This window comes from Perognathus longimembris, chromosome 15 (assembly GCF_023159225.1).
Source record: "Perognathus longimembris pacificus isolate PPM17 chromosome 15, ASM2315922v1, whole genome shotgun sequence".
In the NCBI taxonomy this organism is placed as follows: domain Eukaryota; kingdom Metazoa; phylum Chordata; class Mammalia; order Rodentia; family Heteromyidae; genus Perognathus; species Perognathus longimembris.
The window spans coordinates 11532927-11553591 of record NC_063175.1 but is presented as its reverse complement, the minus strand read 5'-3'; the positions used below and the strand labels follow the sequence as shown (position 1 = coordinate 11553591).

Below are 20665 nucleotides of genomic sequence, written 5' to 3'. Positions count from 1 at the left end.
GTCTCTGATGATCCCGGAGGAGTCCTTCTTTCCTTCCTTACATTTTTTTGGCGCCTTTGTGGATTGATAGAGCTAAACTTCCCAGTATATTTGAATTTGTGTTTTTGTTCATTTGTAAGTCCACTGATGACTCACTACATCAAAGTAGCAGTGTTCATCTTGGGAATTTCTGGTAAATATTTGCTGATTGTGTTAATACACACCCAAAGCCAATTCAATAAGTATTGAATAATAATAAGATTGGCCAAGAAATCTTGAGTTGGCTGTGCTTTCAGTTTCTAAAAAGGCTTCAGATTATAGTAGTAATAAATTTGATTTGAGGGGGCTGGGAATATGGCTTAGTGGTAGAGTGCTTGCCTCATATACATGAAGCCCTGGGTTCAATTTCTCAGTACCACATATATAGAAAAAGCTTGAAGTGGCACTGTGGCTCAAGTGGCAGAGTGCTAGCCTTGAGCAAAAAGAAGCCAGGGACAGTGCTCAGGCCCTGAGTTCAAGTCCCAGCACTGGCAAAAAAACAAAACAAAACAAAATTTGATTAGAAAATTTAGTATAATTTCTATTAAACTACAGAGATTTATTTTAAAAGTAGAGTTCTCTTCTCTGGTAAGCTTCTAACTTTCCTCTAACACTTAATAATGTTTCAGAGATGGATTGCAGGTGGCTCACACCTGCAATCATACCTGTTCAAGGAGGATGAGATCTGAGGATCCTGGTTCAAAGCCAGCCTGGATGGAAAAGTCCCTGTGAGACTCTTCTCTTGAATTGACCACTCAAAAACAGCAAAAACAACAAAAAACTCAAAAGTGGAGCTGTGGTTCAAAGAGGTAGAGCACTAGCCTTGAGCAAAAGAGCTCAGGGACAGTATCCAGGCCCTGAGTTCAAACCTAACAACCAACAGAATAATAATGATAAAAATAATAACATTTTGGTGTCAGAGTTTTGAAATATCATTGGGTGAAAAGGGCCAGGCTCATTATTTTTGTTTTTAATTCTATATAGTCTCCTCTTTTAAATAACCATTAAAATTTATTACATATTTGCACTGATAAATGTTTTATATACTAGTTTTGAGACTTGATCAGTAGATGTATGGGTCTAGCAGAGAATTGGTTAATTAGTTTTGAATAGTATGGCGAGGTGCTTTTCTCGGCTTTATATGTTCCATGGATGAAGAATTCTGCTCTTATGACAAGTTCAAGCCCATAAAAATATCAATCAAATGCCCAAATGCACAGTTCCACATGTCAGTTTAGTGACCTCATCTGTTTTTTTCTTTGTCTCTCTCCCTTCCCCTTCCTCCCCCCACCTCTTTCTTTCTTGTACCAGTACTGGAGTTTGAACTCAGAGCCTGGGCACTATCCCTTAGCTTTTTCACTCAAGGTTAATACTCTACTACTTAAGCTACAGCTCCACTTCTGTCTTTTTGTTGGGTAATTAGAAGAATCTCATGGACCTTCCTCCCTGGGTTGGGCCTCAGATGTCAGCCTCCTGGGTAGCTAGAGTTCTAGGCATGAGCCACGGGCACCCAGTTCCCTCTGTTTCAATGGAAGGTCATCTCCAGTGAAGCACATATACACACAGTTTTCTTATGTAACATTTGTAACGTAAACGTAAAATAGTAATATGTAACTGTGATGAAGAGCTATGATACAAATGTGTTTAGGTTGCAATAGGGGATGGGTGTATAGAATTACAAAACATCTATAGTTCAAGATTTAGGAGTAGAAAGCTGCCTTTTTTTCTTCGTGAACCAATTTGTTTTCCCACTACCTTCTCACTTAGACCTTTCCACTAATGAGTAAATTGCTGTCATCTCTATTGTGGCTCCTCTATAGAAATGCTGTCACCAAATACAAGTGAGCTGCTTGCACTTGTTGTCTGGTCATGGCTCGGCAACAGGAGTCATAGTCAATCGGTCTAGGGTTGGTAATCGGTTGTCATGAAGGCAGAAAATTGCAGGCAAGAACAAATTGTTCTGTACCTGAACTTACGTAATTTCAAATAATGATGGTTGGTTATACTCCTGAGAGCTGACAGACTCCATAAGGTAAGGAAACTGAGCAGAGGCCAGAGGGTTCTCACTGATGCCCCACCCCGTCTGCTTCTTTACAAGGCTCTTGTTGCTGAATGGTCTTGAAAAGTGCTTTGTCTAACCAACAACACCAGGTTACCAACAGTGTGTCCCTGGCAGGTGGCCAGGCTGCCCATGGGGCCTGGGATGGTGAGAACTGATGCAGCTGCTGGAGAGAGACAAGGAGGACCTAGAAGGTGGCAGCAGGGAGCCCAGCTTGAGTTGAGCTGCTGAGAAGGCAGGGTGGCACACAGAGCCCCTCGCAGAAAGCTAGGTGTAGGGTGGGTGGTATGTAGCATGAAATAGTAATTGAGCTTTATCCCAGGTTCCTGACACAAAAGTTGCTTAGTGCTCCTAACCCCTTAAAATCTGCAGTTATGAGGATGTCTTTCTATACTAATGTATGACCACTGGCCGATAACCTTGGTAGCTTTAGGACAGGGACTGGTCACAGGAAAGACATGAGGGACTGGGAATGTGGCGTAGTGGTAGAGTGCTCGCCTCGTATACATGAAGCCCTGGGTTCGATTCCTCAGCACCACATATACAGAAAAAGCCAGAAGTGGCTCTGTGGCTCAAGTGGTAGACTGCTAGCCTTGGGCAAAAAGAAGCCAGGGACAGTGCTCAGGCCCTGAGTTCAAGCTCCAGGACTGGCACAAAACAAAAAACAAACAAAAAAGCTAGGCTATGACTAGAGGGTTGGGACTTTTCAGTTGAAAGAAGGCCATTACCAGGGCAGCAATGCTTTGACTGGAACCATGTTGTGTGTGTGTGTGTGTGTGTGTGTGTGTGTGTGTGTGTGTATGCACCAATTCTAGGGCTTGAGTTGAGTCTCTTAGCTTTGTCCCTTTGGAGGTAAGAGTGTTATGGACTTTTTTTTTGCTTGGCTGTGAATCTCAGATCTCAGCCTCTGGAGTAGCTAGGATTACAAATGTGAGTCACTAGCACCTGGATGTCATGCATGAATGACATGAATGTCATGAATAGACTCTGAGCTCTAAGGGAGAGAAGTAAATGGGGTCAAGGGTGAGCTTGATCATTTGGTTTGATCACTGTGGTGTGGATGAATCTTAACGCCACCTCTTGCTGCTCAGGTGGCCTCAAGTGGAAGTGTTGAGCCTCTCCGAGTCTGTAACAGTTAAATAGCTCAAGTCACAGGAGAACCTCTGGGATAATGCCAGTCATATGATGAATTCTCAGGAGAGTTCTACAACTTTCCTACTTCCCTTGTTGATTTGCATCATCGCACATTTACACGACACCACTTTACAGTAATGATATTTTCTCAAATGCATATGTAGGAATTTTGTTTATGAGCACTCGTTTCCCAGAGGCAACTCTTTGTTCACACCTTCTTCTGGCCACAGGATTGCATTCAGATGAAAGGGGTGAATAATGAAGCTGTTTGCCCTGGCAAGTGGTGCCACCAGGGGGCTCCAGTTGCAACATGTAGACTCTAGGAGGCACTAGCAATGACCTTTGGGTCTTAAACTCAGTTGTGTAGGTCGCTGGGTAAATCTGGGCAAGCTAAAGCAAGGGCAACTCCTTCTGGGGTTCACCGCAAAGTGTGAGAGGACTCACTTGGAGCAAACTTCAGAATGGGGGGGCCGGTACGGAGATACCAAAACAGAGGCTTTCTGGGTGGGTCACAGGATGGCAGGCAAAGAGGAGCAAAGCTATATGCCCTTTAATGGTGTCGCATGCCCCCTCCCGGACAGCATCTCCGTACGGGGTGGGCAGTGGGCAGGAGGGATGCATGCCCAGCAGAGTAGTCACACTCTGATGCTCGTGCTCATAGGTGTGCCCGCATGAACATGCATGTAGCACCTGTTTGCTGACATGCTTGCTTCCTGGGGGGGGAGGGGTGGGCGCTCCTGCAGCCCCTACAGGAGCCTGATCTGTGGAGGGCAGGAACTTCATACGAAGATACTCACTTTGTTTGTCTATGTGGCTCTTTTGGTCTTTCATGGGTGGAACACATCCCCTCGGCCGCTGCCCACAGGTGTCCTCTGGTCCCCAGAGACCCTAGGACAGGCAGGGTCCCCTCCGAAGTGGCTGTTCGGTATGTGGGTGATCAGGCTCCAGCTCCCGGCCTTCTGCTCTGCCACAATGCTGTCCCCAGCTCCCATCCGCACCGCCTGGTAGAGGAGAGTTGACTTGCTTGTGGCCACAGGCAGAAGGCCTCTTGAAGCCGCGCTGGGTTCAGGAGGCTGTGTCTGACTGCTTAGCGTAGCAGCTTTGATTAAACCCACCACAGGAGCTGGCTTAGGACTGGGGAGAATCCTCTTCCTGCGGTGTCGGGCTGATGGGGATGGGAAGGCCACAGGCGTGGAGGACTTCAGACAGCTTCTGATGCATCTGGACTCCGTGCTTTCCCCTGTGGGGCTTCTGGAAGGTTCCAGCTGGGACTGCCCAGAAACTTTTTGTTTTTTAATAAAATATTTTTATTGGCTGGGTGCTGGTGGCCAATGATTATAATCTTTAGCTACTCAGGAGGCTGAGATCTGAGGATTGTGGTCCAAAGTCAGCCCAGGCAGGGAAGTCCATGAGACTCTTATCTCCAATTAACCAATTAACAATCTGGAAGTGGAGCTGTAACTTAAGTGGTAGAGCACCAGCCTGAGCATCAAACCAATTGCAGGGACAACACCCAGGTCCTAAGTTCAAGCTCCAGAACCAGCGGGGGTAGGTGGGATGGGGGGGAGGGGAGGGCTGAATGGGGGGGGGAGAAGAAAAGAAAGAGAGAAAGTTTTTATTTATGAGTGTTGATGGAGATTACTCTTATTTAGAAAGCAACATAACACTGACTGGAATGTGATTTTATTCCCCAAGACTGGTGGAAAGACCTTCAGAATTTAGTTCCTAGCCTACTTTTGTCTAAAATGGTTTTGCTTGAAAACCCTTATTTTCCTTAGAGTTTATGACTCCTATTTCTTCTGTTCTTTTAGTAACTTTTTCTGTATTTGAGAAAGAATGATTAATAGATGTACTAATAACTTTATGGTGAGCTGATTGCTCACATCTGTACTTCTAGCTACTTAGGAGTCTAAGAATCGTGGTTTGAAGCTAGCCTGGGGACACAAACCTGGGAGACTTTCTTTAATCAGCAAAAGGCCAGAAATGGAGGTGTCATTTAAATGGTAGAGAGCCAGACTTGAGTGAAAAGGATAAGGGCATTTGAGGTCAAGCTCCAGTACTTGAGCATGTGTGGGTGAACACACACACACACACACACACACACACACACACACACACAAACTGACTTTAATGTAAAATAATATTTGAATCAGATGACAGTGGCTCACACCTGTAATCCTAGCCACCTAGAAGACGAAGACCTGAGGGCTGAGATTTGAAGCCAGATGGAGTCTAAGAGTCTGAGAGACTCATCGCTAATTAACCAGCATAATACCGGGACTAGAGGTGTGACTCAAGTGTGACTCAAGAGTACCAGGTGTGAGTGAAAAAGCTGACATGTCTTAGATCTTAAAATCCTGAGGCTCGGGCTGGGGATATGGCCTAGTGGCAAGAGCGCTTGCTTTGTATACTTGAAGCCCTGGGTTCGATTCCCCAGCACCACATATACAGAAAATGGCCAGAAGTGGCGCTGTGACTCAAGTGGCAGAGTGCTAGCCTTGAGCAAAAAGAAGCCAGGGACGATGCTCAGGCCCTGAGTCCAAGGCCCAGGACTGGCCAAAAAAAAAAAAAAAAAAAAAAATCATCCTGAGGCTCTGAGTTCAAACTCTGGTACCAGTACAAACCAAACACATAAACAACAATGCTTGTTACTGAAATAAACAGATTAGGTGTAATATCTGGATTATATAAATAAAATAAAATATTGCCTTACATCAAATAATTGGTTGTTTCATATCTGCAGTATTATATATAAAAGTTTGTTTAGTCTTCATTTTTAGTTCTTGGCCTAGAATATAAGGCCTTAACTTATATGTGCAAGCTAAGCACCGTACCACCTAGCCCATGTAAAGTTGCTGTCAGGTTTCTAGCTGTTAGTTGCCTTAGATTTCTAGAAGGTTGGCTCACAGGAAGACTAGTTAGTTGGGAAGGGAGTTGAAGCCAGGCCTTGCCACGGCTCCCTGCTGATGCTGAGATGGAGAAGAATCCTGAGTCAGTTCTGGCCGGATGTATTTCTTGCACCTGGCTCTGGGGCAATATGCCTTCTCAGCCAGCAAAACCAGTCGGTGACGTCATCCCTGACCACTGTGAGTCACCACCTCCCAGAGGGAAGCTGGAGGCCCCCAGAGGCTCTCTCAAAGCCCAGATCTGCACGTGCACACGTCTGCACATGCACCCCAAAGGTTGGACGCCCAGTCTCTCTCACGCTGCTTGTGGGTGGGCAGCCGCTCCCCTCCTCTCCAGGACTCGCCCTTTTTGCTCAGGGCCCCAGGCTCCGAGATGTGGCTATGAGGCCTACCGACCTTTGATTACTCCAGTTTCCATTTATATTTAGTGGTGGATTTTCTTATACAGTTTCCTTTTTCTCAGCCCCACCTTTTAATTTTCTGTGTTATACTGAGAGGAAACTAGGAGCAAGCAGAAAAGACTGCAGTGGAAAAACGCATTCCGCAGATGAACCATTCCCAAATGCCTGGTCCTAGCCTTTTCTTATCTCGAATCAATTCCTCTCCCCTCTTACTTTCTCTCCTGTTTTGTGCTACTTCTGGGACTCGAACTAAGGGTTTGGATAGTATTCCTTACCTTGTTTGTATCAAGCCTTGTTCTCTACCACTTGAGCCATGCTTCCACTTCCAGCTTTTTGGTGGCTCACTAGAGATAAAGAGTTTCATGGCCTTTCTTGCCCAGGCTGGTTTCAAACCATGATCCTCAAATCTCAGACTCCTGAGGAGTCACTGGTGTCTGGTTCTCTTATCTCTCTTGTCATCATCTTCAAATAGTTGTACAAAGAGGGTTTAGTTTCACATCTCCATTCATGTGCATTGTGATCAGTCACCATTTCCATCAACCCTCCATTGTTCTCTTTCATGTCTTTCTCCTCACATTTTCTACTTCCATTATTCACACATTGAGTATTATGACTCTATCCATCCACCATTTCTTTTGCTGTTGTCCCATCTCCCTTTCCTTAACCCTTATTCCCTTTCAATCAATCTGGTATTCATTTTACTAAACTGTTAATTGTTCAAAGAGATTATATCATGTAAATCTACCCCTGCCTATACCATACTTTTTGTCAGTTTGATCACACACACACACACACACACACACACACACACACACACACGGCCCTGTATGTGTTATAACATATGTTTATGCTTTAGTTCTAACTTCCTAAAGAGGAAGACATGTTTTCTTTTTTTCTATGAAAGAAAACACATGTCCCTGGTCTCTCTGAGTCTGACTTACGTGGATCAATTTTATTTATTTATTTATTTATTTTTTCCAGTCATGGGCCTTGGACTCAGGGCCTGAGCACTATCTCTGGCTTCTTTTTGCTCAAGGCTAGCACTCTGCCACTTGAGCCACAGTGCCACTCCTGGCCATTTTCTGTATATGTGGTGCTGGGGAATTGAACCCAGGGCTTCATGTATACGAGGCAAGCACTCTTGCCACTAGGCCATATCCCCAGCCCTCAATTTTCGTTAACAACTAGTAGCAAGACAAAGTTATTATTATGTTCAGAAAATTTGTTGGCAACGATTAAAGTGCCTCTGCCCCAAGCCAGTTTTGTGTTTGCAAATTTATTTCAGTATTCATTCCTTTACTCCATAGATTATTCTTCTGTGACTTCTTTAAATTAGTCATAACCTCTTGCTGACTTTCTCACTAATATTGAAGCCAATAAAATCTTCAATACGTGTTCATTTTATATCTGTATAAGAATAGGCTCTACCTTTGATAATTATTCCCTAATACAACATTTTATGGTCCCTAATAAAATAACACAAATGCTGTATTAGCTAGTTAGTCAGTGATAGGAATGGGTCTTACTAAGAAGGACCTGAATGCAAAAACATAGAAGACCAAGGTAATCCTAGGTGTGTTGAAGACTACAAATTCTTTTTCTCACTGCTGTAAAAATGAGTATAGATTTGTAAATAAGTAGTGGATCAAAGAAGAAATTATAGCAGAACTTAGAAAGTGCTTTAAGATGAACGAAAATGCAAACATACTATGTAAAAATCTGTAGCACATTGTATAAGCAGAGCTAAAAGGGTGACTTATAGCTGTAAATACCCAAATTAAAAGTGAAGCATTCAAATCAGTAACCCATTTTACACTAGAAAAAGAAGAGCAAAATAACCCCAAACTTCCAGGGCTAAGAAATGGTAGGTTGGAGAGAAGATAAAGAAAATAGAAGCTAGACCCTGGTGGTTCAGGAGGCCAAGATCTGCAAATCAAGGTTTGAAGCCAGCCCAGGGAAACTCTGTGATTCTTATCTCCAATTTACCACCCAAACCTCTGACGTAGAGGTGTGGCACAAGTGGTAGAGCACTATCGCTGAGCAGAAAAAACTAAGGAATACTGCCAAGGCTCTGAGTTCAAGGCCCAGTATCCAAAGAGAAAAGGAAAGTAGAGAACAGAAAACCAGTAGAGAAATCAATGAAACCCAAGTTCAGTTCTTTGAAACATAAAGACAAACTTTCAGCTAGCATAATAGCAAAAAAGAAAAGATGAAAACAGTAAACATTTAAAATTAAAGTTAGAATATTATTACTGACTGTAGACAACTGCAAAGTATTAAAAGAACATACAAATTAGATGATATACAAGAATTACACAAATTCCAAAAAAATACCTACAACTTACCAACTTTCTCAAGAAAAAGTATATAAAATCTGAATGGACTTATAAGTAGAAAAGAGCTTGAATGTTCAGGGCCATTACTGATAATTAATGACCTTGGTGATAAATTCCACCAAACACTCAAACTATCATATTAATCTTTCTCGTGTGTCTCAAAAAAATAGAAAAGAACACATTTTTAATTCATTTTCTGAAGTCAGAGACAATACAAAACTACAGACTAATAGTCCTTAGGATACAGGTGTAAAACAACAAATCACTAGAATATTGAACACAGTGAAAGAATTGCACATTATGACCAAGTAGAATTTCCCCAGGAGTACAAGCATGGCTCAAAGTACAAAAACTGACCCACCTAAACATTTCAAGATGCAGAAAAAATATTTTATAAATTCTAACACCAGGGATGGGAATATGGACTAATGGTAGAGTGCTTGCCTTGCATACGTGAAGCCCTGGGTTCAATTCCTCAGCACCTCATATATAGAAAAAGCCAGAAGTGGCGCTGTAGCTCAAGTGGTAGAGTGCTAGCCTTGAGCACAAAGAAGCCAGGGACAGTGCACAGGCCCTGAGTTCAAGCCCCAGGACTGGCAAAAAAAGAAAAAAAAATCCAACACCCTTTAGGATGAAAACCAGACTACTGGAAATAGAAATACTGCCTAAACTTTACAAATGACATTTATGAAAAATCCACAACGAACACATACCTAATAGTTACACTGAAAGCATTTCCACTAAGATCAGGAACCATCCAAGGCTACTCCCTCCCTCCCTTCTTCCCCCTCCCTCCCTCCCTCTTCCTCCCCCTCTCCCTCCCTCTCTTTCTTCCTCCTTTCTTTCTTTCCTCTTTTCCTCCCTTTCCCTTCCTTCCTTCCTTTCCTCTTTTCCTCCCTTCTCCATTCTTTGTTTCTTCCTTTCTTTCCTGCTTGCATGCTTGTGTGCTTGCTTGTTTTTGTGCTGGTTTTGGGGCTTGAAATTAGAGCCTGGATGCTGTCTCTGAGCTTTGGTGCTCAAGGTTAAGTCTCTCCCACTTTAAGCCACAACTCAATTTCTGGCTTTTTGATAGTTAATTAGAGGTTAAGAGTCTCATAGACTTTCCTGCCTAGGTTGGCTTTGAACCATGATCCTCAGATCTTAGCCTCCTGAGTAGTTAGGATTATAGGCAAGAGCCACCCATGCCTAGATAAGGGTACTACTTTCTCCAGTGATTTTCAACATAATACTAGAAAGCCTAACTAGAATGAGTTTGTATGAACAAGAAGTAAAGACACTGAGTTGGAAAGGAAAACATAAAACTGGATGCTAGATATAGAACACCCCCTCAGCAACAGAAAGAAAGAAAGAGAGAAAGAAAAGAAAAAAGAAAGAGGGAGGGAGGGAGGGAGGGAGGGAGGGAGGAAGGAAGGAAGGAAGGAAGGAAGGAAGGAAGGAAGGAAGGAAGGAAGGACAACCTTTTAGAGTTGATCAATAAATTCAGAAGAGTTGCAGGGTGCAGGGTAGACACACTGGTCAGCTGTGATTCTCATCAGTGGTGAACAATACAAAAATAACAAAATAAGCTTATTTACAGTAGAATCCAAGAGAATAGTGTGCCTGGGAAACCTAGGAATTAATTTAAAGACTTGAATGAATTTAAAGAATTGAAGAGGTTGTAATGAGAAGTAAGGGGTTGGAGGTGTGTCTCAGGTGGTAAAGCACCAGCCAAAGAGTGAGAGTTTGAGACACACACACACACACACACACAAACAAACAAGCAAACAAAAAAAACCTAAAAAAAAATTTCTGAAATAACCAAAAGAACCTCTAAGTAATTGAAACTGCACCTCTGTTCATGAACTGGAAGACATACTCTTAAATACTCTACAAAGTGATTAAGGTCAGCACAATTACTATCCCAAACCTAAAGGTTCTTTTGCAGAAATGTCATGCCCCACTCTCAAATACATAGAGAATTACAAGGAGCCTGAGTAGCCAAAAGAATCTAGAAAACAAGGTCTTATATTTCCCAATTAAAAAATATATTGGAAGCCAGGCTGGTAGTTCAAGGCTTTAACATTAGCTACTTGGTCAGTGGAGATAAGACTGCATTGGTGGTTTGAGACCTGCCCAGGCCAGAAGAAGTTTGTGAGACTGCTTCCCAACCAATGGCTGGAGTGACGCTATCCCTGGCAACATGGCACAACAGGAATATGAAAAGGCAGCTCTGGCCAACCTAGGCCAAGGTGGGACTTTACCTTGAAGAAAAACCAATGCAAGCTGGGTGCTGGTGGCTCCTGTCTATAATCCTCACTACTCAGGAGGCTGGGATCTGAGGATCATGGTTCAAAGCCCGTCCAGCAGGGAAGTCCGTGAGACTCTTCTCTCCAAAGAACTATTCAGAAAAAGCCAGAAGTGGCACTGTGGCTCAAGTGGTAGAGCTCTAATCTTGAGCAAAAGGAGCTCAGGGACAGCGCACAGGCCCTGAGTTCAAGCCCCAAGACAGAGACCAAAAAGAAAGGAAAAGCAAAATAATAATTGTTGGGAGGTTGTGGAGAACTCTGCCAGCTCCTTTATGGCATGTGGAGGTATCCAGTGGTGTAGCCTCTGTGGAAAAGGTGATTTTTGTGATCCTCCCCAAAAGTTCATTCTATGATTAGTAATGAAATGGGAGTTTTTAGACCCTAGGCCCCAAGTCTAGAAGTTCCAAGTTAGGTCCAGCCACTTGCTCCCATGTGCCCAATACAGAGCCCGGGTGAAGGGCAGAGAAAGGAGACTGGCCCAGGGCAGCCATGGGAAGACAGCACTGCAGCGCCTCTTCAGCCTTCTTCAGAGGTGCAGACACGGGCTTCGGGGGGAGTAGAAGTGGGAGAAGGGGTGAGAGAGCATGCAGAGCGGACACAGTCCTAAGTCGCAGGCACGACTTGCTCCTTGGAGGAGTCACCACTTTATTCTGGAACAGAACAGGAACAAGGCAGTCTGCTGGATTTTTGGCTGTGTGCTTTAAGATGCTTGTTTGAGGGGCCAGTTGCCTCCCACACTAGATGCATATCAATGAATCTAGTCTCTGTGACCATGTGATTGCAGAGCTGACGGCAGCCTCCAATGGCTTAGGTCAGAGCCCACAGATTCAAGGTTCTCACTTTACAGAACCTAGCCAAGGCGTCTTGCAAGTTGCCTCTTCCCTCTTAAAGCGATTCTACCTGTTGGTATATAATACAAATAATTGAAGAAGGGAGGGAGAGAGAGAAAGAGGAAAGGAGAGAAGGACAGAGGAGGAAGAGGAAAGAAAAAGGGGGGGAGAGGGGAAGAGAAGGAGTGAGGGAGGAAGGAAGGAAAGAAGAAAGGCAGAGAGGGAGGGAGGGAGGGAAATGGAGAAATATTTTGCCATGATTATTCATAGTGACACCATTCCTAATAGCCCAAAGGTGGAAACAAGCCACAAGTCCATTCACACTGTTGGATAAACCCTTTGTGGTATAGACATTAGTATACAGCACGAGAAGGAACGAAAAACACTGCTAACGCGCCAAATACAGATGAACCTTGAAATCCCTGCGCTAAATGAAAACACTGGACAGGAACCATGGCCAATTGTATGATTCTATTCAGTTGATATTTCTGGAGTAGATGAATCCATGGAAAAAAACGTTTGTGACTGTTAGGGCTGTGGGAGGCAGAGGAATGAAGATGGAGTTAATTTTGGGGAGAAGCAGCTTTTTAGGGGCTCACAGAAGTGGTTGCCGTGAATGTACTGCTACCTGGTCATTCACTTTAAAATGGCTAATGTTGTTATGTGAATTGTGCCTCAATAAAGAGTGACGGATACAGTTTCAATGTGACTAATTAGTTCCTAAGAGGAAGAGAGATTATATCATCACCATTAAGTATTTCCCACCAAAAACATAGCACATAGAAACCCAAGTTGAAAGGCACCCACAGCGGAAGGGCACTCCCAGGGATTCCCAGCCGAGCTTCCTGACTGGTACCTCGTCAGCTTTCTTAGGTAACTCTGACTAATGCAAGTTAGATCTCACAGAGGTAAGAATCTGTGATTTCCTTTACCATGATTTTGTTTTAAATGTTAGCTGATTCAAAAAAATAAAAGTTGTACATATTAATTCATGCCATAGGGCTGGCCTAGTGGCCTAGTGGCAAGAGCGCTTGCCTCGTATACCTGAAGCCCTGGGTTCGATTTCCCGGCACCACATATATAGAAAATGGCCAGGAGTGGCGCTGTGGCTCAAGTGGTAGAGTGTTAGTCTTGAACAAAAAGAAGCCAGGGACAGTGCTCAGGACCTGAATTCAAGGCCAGGACTGGCCAAAAATAAATAAATAAATAAATAAATAAATAAATAAATAAATAAATCGTACCGTGTAATATTTGATGTGCATATAAATTCCTTAACTTTTTTTTTTTATTGCCAGTCCTGGGGCTTGAACTCAGGGCCTGAGCCCTGTCCCTGGCTTCTTTTTGCTCAAGGCTAGCACTCTGCCACTTGAGCCACAGCGCTACTTCTGGTGTGGTGCTGGGAAATTGAACCCAGGGCTTCAGGTATACGAGGCAAGCACTCTACCTCTAAGCCACATTCCCAGCCTAAATTCCTTAATGTTTATATCAGATTAAACACATTTGTCTTCTCAGTCATTTATATGCATATGTGCCAGTATTGAACTCTTCCTTGGCTTTTTTACTTGAGGCTAGTGTTCTACCTCTTGAGCCACACCACTACTCTGGCATTTTGCTGACTAATTGGAGATGGGTCTCTAGAATGTGTTTGCCTAGGCTGGCTTTGTACCTTGATCCTCAGTAGCTAGGATTACAGGCACGAGCCACCGGTGCCCAGCTATTTATCAGTCCTCTGGGGAAACTTTCAAAATAATTTCTTCTAGCTATTTGAAATGTACAGTACATAATTATTATGTACAGTCACTATACTTTGCAATAGTACCTTAAAACTTATTGTTCCTGTCTGTTTAGGAAGGGATGGTCATGTTAAATTACAGCAATCTGAAGGTTAGGGGTCCGGAGTGTGGGGAGAAAATGTCAGTGTCACAAAGGTAATATTAGCTCACAGAGAAACTTGGAGAAGGATATGAAATTTGTACCCCAATTAATTCCAACATCTAGATCATATCTGGTGACATTTGATAAAACAGGAGGAATATGTTGTATAGATTACAAAGGTCAAAGGTTACCAGAAGGAACAGAATGATGGCAACTGTTTGAATATGGATTTGTGATTTCTCTCTCTCTCTCTCTTTCTCTCTCTCTCCTTCCTTCCTTCCTTCCTTCCTTCTTTCCTTCCCTCCCTCCCTCCTTCCCTCCCTCCCTCCTTCCCTTCCTTTTTTCTTTCCTACAAAGAGGACAGGGCAAAAATGTGGACAATTGCCCCCAAGGCAAACATGAGTCTTGTAAGGAGGGTAGGAAATGTTGTTTTGTTTTTATCGGGTTCAAGTTACTACATATATTTTACAATACACATTTTAACCTTCACAGTGATGAAAATTACCATTCTACTCTACATAGCTTACGAAGTCCATGAACTTTCACATTAAACCCATTTCCTCCATTTCAGGTGATATATATGTTCCATTCCTTTTGTTGAGGAACATCTATCTGTTCCTTCCTTCACTCCCTCCCTCCTTCCCATCCCCGCCCGTGAGTTGCTTCGTTCACTGTCATCAGTGTCCAGTATAGCTGACGGGCCCCTCTGCTGTCTTGTTGTTGCTATTATTATTCTCACCCACTTTTCCCTCATTCTGTGCCCACCTCCTCGCTTTCCTCAGCTGGGCTCCTGTATATCCCATACATGAGGTAGGGAATATAGAGTCATCTAAAAATAATAGGACATTTTCAGATGAGGGCCTCACACTTTTGCTTTGCTTTTGGCCCTCTAGGCTGGCAGTCTACCCCTTGAGCCATGCCTCTATTTCTAGCTTTTTTTTGTTGATTAATTGGAGCTAAGAATCTCAGGGATTTTGCTCAGATGGTTTCAAACCATGATCCTCATATCTTCGCTTCCAGAGTCACCAGGATTGCAGGGGTGAGTTAGCATGATTTTTTTTTTCTCTGAAAGGAACTGTTTCAGGCTTGTCTGCCTGTGCTGACACACAGTGTTACTTTAACAGAAAGGATGTCTTGACAGAGTTGCATGTGCTTTATTTCCCTCAACACACCCTGGAGCTCTTGCACCGTGCAGACCTGTTCCTTGAAGTGTGATTATCACATCAACAAACAGCAATTGAGGGGGCTGGGGATATAGCCTAGTGGCAAGAGTGCCTGCCTCGGATACACGAGGCCCTAGGTTCGATTCCCCAGCACCACATATACAGAAAACGGCCAGAAGCGGCGCTGTGGCTCAAGTGGCAGAGTGCTAGCCTTGAGTGGGAAGAAGCCAGGGACAGTGCTCAGGCCCTGAGTCCAAGGCCCAGGACTGGCCAAAAAAAAAAAAAAAAAAAAAACAGCAATTGAACCTTGGCTCTCACCTGCACCCTACTAAGCTGTAGAGACCTTCCCTTTACTCTTCCCACATTCCATTGGGCATCCTTGCTTCACTCTTGATTCCTTTTCATGAACAAGGAAACCTGGCAAGAGATTTTCATTCTTGGTATCTGATCCCAGAGCCCAAGTGCTGACTGACCACACCCCTGCTCCTTACACAGTTGACTTGTGGAAGAGCTGGGATTTATCATACACTGTTTACCATACATTCTATTTTAGGGCTTTTTGTTTTCTTTTTTGTTTCAATTTTGTGAAAATGTTCCTTAAGAGGGTATGTTTTGCCAAGGTGCCAGTGGCTCATGCCTGTAATTGCAGCTATACATGAGGTTGAGATGTAAAGATCTTGGCTTGGGGCTGGGAATATGGCCTAGTGGCAAGAGCGTTTGCCTTGTATACATGAAGCCCTGGGTTTGATTCCTCAGAACCACATATATAGAAAAATGGCCAGAAGTGGCGCTGTGAGCTAGCCTTGAGCAAAAAGAAGCCAGGGACGGTGCTCAGGCTCTGAGTTCAAGGCCCAGGACTGGCCAAAAAAAAAAAAAAAAGATCTTGGCTTGACACTAGCCTAGCCTGGATGGAAAGTCTGAGAGACTCTTAACTCCAATTCATTACCCCCAAAAAGCCAGAAGTGGGGCTGTGGCTCAAATGGTAGAACACCAGCCTTGACCAAAAAAGCTAAGGGAGAAGGACCAGGCCCTGAGTTCAAGCCCCAGTACTGACATTTGAGAGCGAGAGAGAGAGAGAATCTTTGGGACCTTCTGGAGTCTGGCTTATATTTTTCCTTATGTTACTTTCCTTAAATTGGAAGACATAGGGAATAACTAAGAGGGATAAAACAGTTATAATTAAAATCTACAAAATCATTCCCTGCGTAGAGAGTGTCCGTTATGCCCATAGCATGGAAGGTGCCCATAACCCATCTTCATAGGTTTGCTCTGTACTGTGGGAAGCAAGTCATCACTGTCCCTTTCTGAGAGACACACGAGGGAGGCACCCCACAGCAGGAGGAAGGACCCAGGGCAAAGAAGCCAGCCCATGACCTCAGTTAGTGGCTGAGGCCTTTCACTCTTTCTTTCTCCACACTGGATTATTGTGTCTTTGCAGACTGAGCTCCATAGAGAAATAGGGCTGTAACCACAGCTAACAATAAGCCTAGTTGAGCAAGCAGGTTGAAGAGGAGAGAGGGAACCTGCCTTTGAACTTGGTGGAAATGTCAGTAAATCAGTGGGAATCTGTGCTCTCGCTTTTGAGAAGGAGAGAAACACAGTAAGTGGTGCAGACAGCGGTGGTCCTACTGACTTAAGGGAACATAAATAACTTGCTGGTTGGGATCTAGGACTAAAAGAAAGCCCTCCCAGGTACTGATGGCGCACGTCTGTAATCCTACTACTTAGCTGAGGTCTGAGGATCAGGGTTTGAAGCCAGCCCCAGCATCAAAGTCTGTGAGACTCTTACCTCCAGTCACCCAGCAAAAAGCCACAAATGGAGATGTGGCTCAAGTTGTAGAGTACTAGCCTTAAGCAAAAAAAGCTAAAGGATAGCATCCAACCCTTAGTTTAAGCCCTAATACTGTCAAAAAAATAAATAACAATAAAAACAAAATGTGCAGCTTTTTGTGTTCAGCAGCATGTTAGGATGCTTTCTGCAGGTCCCAAGTGCCCCTGGCCATGCAGTTTGTCATTCAAATCCATTCAGCAGAAAGGGCTGTTTGTCTAGAAGGATCCTAGTTTGAGATAAAATGCAGATGTACTGGGCACTGGGGCTCCGAGTTCTCACTCCTCGGATCCAAAAACCATAGGCCCCTTTTGTGCGGAGGGAGAAGTAATGAATCGCACACAAAGCGGAGCACTCCTGCCCCAGTGCGTGCTCCCAGGCGGCAACCTGCGCGTGAGCTCACGGGGGGCCCGCACGCGTGTTCACGGATGGCCTGCACGTGTGTTCACAGGCGGCAGGCGCTCAGCAAAGGCTCTTTTGTGCCACTTTGACTAAGACACCAGATTCATGAGTAGGAAAGCACAGTTCCAAGTTAGCTAGCGGTTAAGGTCAGCTGTTCAGTTGGCTCCAGACAGAGGGAACGTGGCCATGGTGAATTCTCAGATCTGCAATCGCTTTCTTGACCTGTGAAGTCCAAACCACAACCTGAAGAAACATACTGCCCTTGATTCACCTGACAAAGTTATACGCCGTGAGCTTCTGGCCTGATGGCCTCAGTCTAACTGCACTGTTTGAGGGAGGGACTGAGTGAGGGGGAGAGGTGGGATATGATTTCTCATTAGGGTCAAAACATAACAGATGAAAGTGTCCAAATTAAAGCTAGAATGATGATTTCACTCCTGGAACAGATCTTCATCTCTCCTGGCTTGAATTGCCTGTGTGCCTGTGTGCATGCGTGTATGTGTGCATGACTGCCTCTCTCCCTCCCTCCCTCCCTCCCTTTCTCCCTTCATTCTTCTCTCTCTCTCTCTCTCTCTTTTTGTTCCAGTCCTGGGTCTTGAACTCAGGGCCTGAGCACTGTCCCTGGCTTCTTTTTGCTCAAGGCTAGCACTCTTGCCACTTGAGCCACAGCACCAGTTCCCGCTTTTTCTATTTATGTGGTGCTGAGGAATCGAACCCAGGGCTTCATGCATGCTAGCAGGGCAGGAACTCTACCACTAAGCCACATTCCCAGCCCTCTGTCTCTCTTTAGGAAAAAAAGCAGGCACAATTTAGGAGACAATGTGAAGACTGAGGTTCAAAGCCAGCTCAGGCAGGAAAGTTCATGAGACCCTTATCTCCAATTAACTACAAAAAGCTGGAAGTGGAGCTGTGGCTCAAGTGGTAGAACACCAGCCTCGAGCACAAAAGATCAGGGACAGTAGTACCCAGGCCCTGAGTTCAAGCCCCAGGACAGGCATAAGAAAAAAAAAAAAGGGCAGTCAGCAGTGTTTTTGTAAAGCTAGAATACAGAAAAGAAATTGAGAATTTAAACTCTGCAAATTAGTGTGTGTGTGCCGTGCCTTTGAACCGTGCCCGTGGCTTCCCGTGCAGGCTGGGTGCCGGGCGTAGAGTGTGGCCAGAAAGCAGATGGAGTCTGGTGTTGGCATGTCCCTGACGTCACTGTCGTGAGCTTTTTAATGGACTTTCTTCAGCCAGGCAGCTGTGTTCTTTTCTTGCTTTCAACTTTTGTGTGCTCATGTGTGATAATCCTGACTCGCTGTGCCTTTTCGTCATTGTGTGTGTGCGAGGGGAGGCGGTGCGAGCGCACGTGTGTGTGTGTGTGTGTGTGTGTGTGTGTGTGTGTGTGTGTGTGTGCCACAGCAATTGCTTCTGTAAATCACAGCCCCAGTGAGGTTCAGGCAGGAGATGAAAATCAGCGGGGAGGGCTGGCCTGCTTCCGCAGTGCGGTGTAGGCAGGTCTGCCCCTTGTGGCCATTTTCTGAACAGCAGCCGCCCGGGAGGAAGGAGGCTCCAGGCCCCAGGGAAGCTTCAAGACTCACCTGCCGGCCAACACTGGGCACTGTTTTTTTTTTTTTTTATAACTACTTCCTTTTCTGAGAAAAAAAACTCAATTTCTCTCTATCTCTTTTTCCTGTTACATCTTTACTGTAAAATGTATAAGAGAGAGAGAAATGTCCAGCGTTCAGTTGTTAAAACATGAAAATGAAAAAAACCATAATCGTCCTATAATCCTCGCTCCTCAGGAGGCCAAGATGGTAGAATCATGGTCCAAAGACAGCCATGAGGGAAAGTCTGTGAGACTTTATCTCCAGTTAACCACCAGCAAAGCTAGCGGTGGGGTGTGGCGCAAGATAGAGCGCCAGTCTTGAACAAGAAAGCCGGATGAGATCCTGAGACCCTCAGGTCAAGCCTGAGTCTCAACGCAGGAAAACAAAACAAAAAAAAAGCCAAGTGTATTTTACTAATAAATCAGTTATCACAGTGACATGTGAACCAGCTTGCTGCGCCATCTACTCAGAAGAGCCTGGTTGTTAGTGTGAACCCCGGCTGCCTGGGACTAGTTATGGCGGGGACTAGTTATTGCAGCCCAGTGAGTTGTTCAGAACAGAGCTCGTGGGTCCGTGGACTCAGGATGAAGCCGTCCCAGAGCAGCTCTCAGCTGAGCCCTGCCAGACAGCAGCACCCCACCTGAGCACCCTATAGCAGCGCCACGGTGCGGCCCAGGACAGCTTCTTGGAGGATGGAGGACAGAAAGAGGAGGGCAGAGCAGGAGGCAAGCCTGGCAGTTGAGGAGTGGAGGGCCTCTGTTGGTTTCAGAAGATCACCAGCCGCCCCCCACCCGCCCATCACTGCCGTGGGATTCTAGCAGGCCAGGGAAGGTGCAATCCAGTATACTTGGGCCTGGAGAAGGCAGGGCTTGGTGAATGCTTATTCGATGAATGGAAATGGTGATGGTTCACACCTATAATCTAGTTACTAAGGAACCTGAGTTCTGAGGGTCCAGATTGGAAGCCATCCCTAGCAGGAAAGTCCCTGAGACACTTATGGCTAGTTAAACAGCAAAAAGCCAGAATTGGAGCTGTGGCTCAAGCAGTTGAGCACCAGACCTGAGAGGAAAAGTGAAGTGGGAAAAAAGAATGGATGAATGGTAGTTGTAAAAGCCCTGAGAAAGAATCCTAAACTACCATGGAGAAAAACAAGAATCGAGGGGTCCGTCGAAGGGCTGAGGACTCTGTGGGGTGGGCATCGTTAGCAAACGGCTTCCTGGCAGAGTGCTGGCAGCAGGGGCATTGTCCTTGTCTTTAGGGGCCAGGTTGGGGGGGGGCGGTCACAGCTATCCAGTTTCCCATTTATCCCCCAGGATGAAGGAAGGCGCGGGTGTGCTGGTTTGGGGGAGAGAAGGGCACTTGGGCCAGAATCCTCTGGAAGACACAGGCCAGAGTGGCTAGAGTTGATCGGAATCTTCTGCACTGGTATCTTCTTGCTCTGAGCATCAGTTTGTGCAGAAAAGCAGCATTGGGGTGTGTGTGTGGGGGGGGTTGGGGCTTGGCTGTGACCCCCCACAGATAGTCTACCTCAGAAGACCTCACCCTGTGGAGGCCCCTCTTGTCTCAGATTTGCAGTTATTGTCTCCCCAACACAGAAGTAAGAAAGGAGCCAATTAATTCAGATTGCCAGTTGCACTTCAGGTCTCATTTCTTATTTCAGTGTCTGAAGAAAAACACATTTCTCTTGAGTTTTAACATTTTTCTCCTTGATCTTTTGGTTTTTAAATCCATACCTTTAATTCACGAGAATGGCCTTGCTGTTCTTTCCTTCCTTGCTAAATAAGTTGTACTTGTCTTTTACTTATAAACCTCAGAAAGTCTCTATGTTAGCTTCCTGTT

General features: G+C 44.9%; 1 protein-coding gene across 1 annotated transcript in view; it reads left to right on the top strand.

The window, feature by feature from the left end:
• Positions 1-20665, top strand: part of Rab31 (RAB31, member RAS oncogene family) — a 120699-nt gene that overhangs the window by 19615 nt on the left and 80419 nt on the right. The gene's annotated exons all lie outside the window — the stretch shown is intronic.